Below are 2,156 nucleotides of genomic sequence, written 5' to 3'. Positions count from 1 at the left end.
ACTTGTAGCTATGATTTATTCTGTTATTTATTCATTTCCTCAGGACCATGAGGTTCTTCACACATTCCCACAAAACATCGATGGAGTGATAATCTGGGGAGCTGGATGGACACCATTTCAAAGGTAAGCCAGTATTTCAACAGAAAGCCCTCTTCAGTTCCCTTGAACATGGTCATTAAATAAGTTCAAGACTGCACAGTGGGAAGGAGAGCCTCATTCTGCTGGAAACTGCAGTTTTCAGAGGCTTCCTGAAATGCGGGAAAACCCTTCAGTGTAAGAGGATTTATAACCCTAGTCACTATGTTCTTTACACGCGTGTACCCCCCCACACACCGACGCACAAACGCAATGGCCCATAGAATCAACCATATGTGTGATATAGCATAAGGGATGTTAACTATTGGAAATTCTCTTAAATATTTAATCATACATGTTGGAAATTTGGTTTCCCATATATGGATGCAATGGAGATGAACTTATTTGGTTAAATGAATGTGGCCTTATCACTGAGTTTCAAACAATCTGCAAAATCAACTTCATCTTCCATGTGAATCTGAAAATGGCAGTTGAATTTTATCATTTTAACTTATTTGCCTTCATCTGGGCCTGCAGAGGATGCAAGGTTTCACCATTATCATCTATGGAGAATTTACCAGATCATGGGCTGAGAAACATAAAGCTCTGGATTAGCCTTCTCTGTTGATGGACTGGGCTGAGTAACAAATCAGATTCATCAAAACTGCTTCAGTTTTTCAGAAATGGGAAATGTTAACAGGAGTTATAAGTTGGTGCCAAATATGTGTTTACTAATTACTAAATTCATTTTTGAACATGCTCAATTATTTTTGAATAATCATATGTATAATAAACAAAAACTGAAAGTGTTTGCAGTGATTGTGAGTGAAATTTAATAATTGTACTTATCACCAAAGCATCTAACCCCACTGTGAAATAGGCACATACATATGCTACACCATAATACACTGTCATTTTATAAAGTGGCATGACATTTATACATTTACCTTGGTTGATCCTCAGAACAATCCTGTAAGACAGGTATCATGATCCCCACTTTATCAGTGATGAAACTGAGTCTCAGAGAACCAAAGTCACTTAAAGTCTTGCAAAGAGCAGAACATAGACCTGGGATTTCATTTCTTTGGTAAGTTTCTGACTCTAGATTTAATGTTTGAAACTATGCATTAAATACCATATTAAAGTTTGGTCTCTTCAGAGATTTTCAACTTTAAAGTCAAAATTCATAAATTGTTATTTTACTAGAAAAGTTTTCTTTTGCTATATAATCAGAATAATTAAAATAGTGCTAATATGTGTTTTCTTTTTCTTTGATTTATTTATTTTTTTGGCCACATTCATAGCATATGGATATAAAACTATACCTCCTTGGATGTAATAATTTAGAGATTCCCTTTCTCCATTTACATTTAAATTATTTCATTTTTATTGCATATCTCACAATATACAATAAATTTATGACTTCTACTTCCTCATTATTTTCAGAAACTTAAAAATTAAATTTCCGTATCAAAAGAAAAAGGCATATTGATGCAGTGCTATTGTCACAGCATCTTCAAAGATATTTGGCAGAATGCAGCACAAACTACAGGAAAACTTAGAGGCTATTTGAAGTGATAAACTTATATTTAGAAATCTGTCCAAAAGAAATCATTAAAAATATTCAGAAAGCTATAAAACTATACATGTGCATTTAGTATTATTCATATCGGTAAGACTGAAAATTTTTGTGTTTGTACTATTTTAAAGTAAAAGTGCTAAAGAGGAATTTTTTTTTTAAAAAAAACCTCTTCATTATTTACTATAAACTTTTTTGTTATATATGTCATATTTATTTTTATATTTTCTATACTTTCATGGCATAAAATAGTACAACTGCTATCTAAATATTTTCCTTGAGGGGCTGCAGCATTTGAAATCGTTTCTACGCCTGGACACTAAAATATCACCTGCTTCTGGTTAGTTAATTGAACTAGTGATTATTCTTGAATATGTGGGTTGGTCGTTTTCTGCCTGAAATAATTATCCAGTGAAGCTTACACTAGGGCTATCAGCAAGAAGCTAACAACCAGGGTGTTGGTGAGAAGAATGTGCATAACACTTCCATGTCTGCTGCCAGA

The sequence above is a fragment of the Phacochoerus africanus genome, chromosome 3 (assembly GCF_016906955.1).
Source record: "Phacochoerus africanus isolate WHEZ1 chromosome 3, ROS_Pafr_v1, whole genome shotgun sequence".
In the NCBI taxonomy this organism is placed as follows: domain Eukaryota; kingdom Metazoa; phylum Chordata; class Mammalia; order Artiodactyla; family Suidae; genus Phacochoerus; species Phacochoerus africanus.
The sequence above is the reverse complement of the archived record's forward strand: the minus strand, read 5'-3'. Positions refer to the sequence as shown.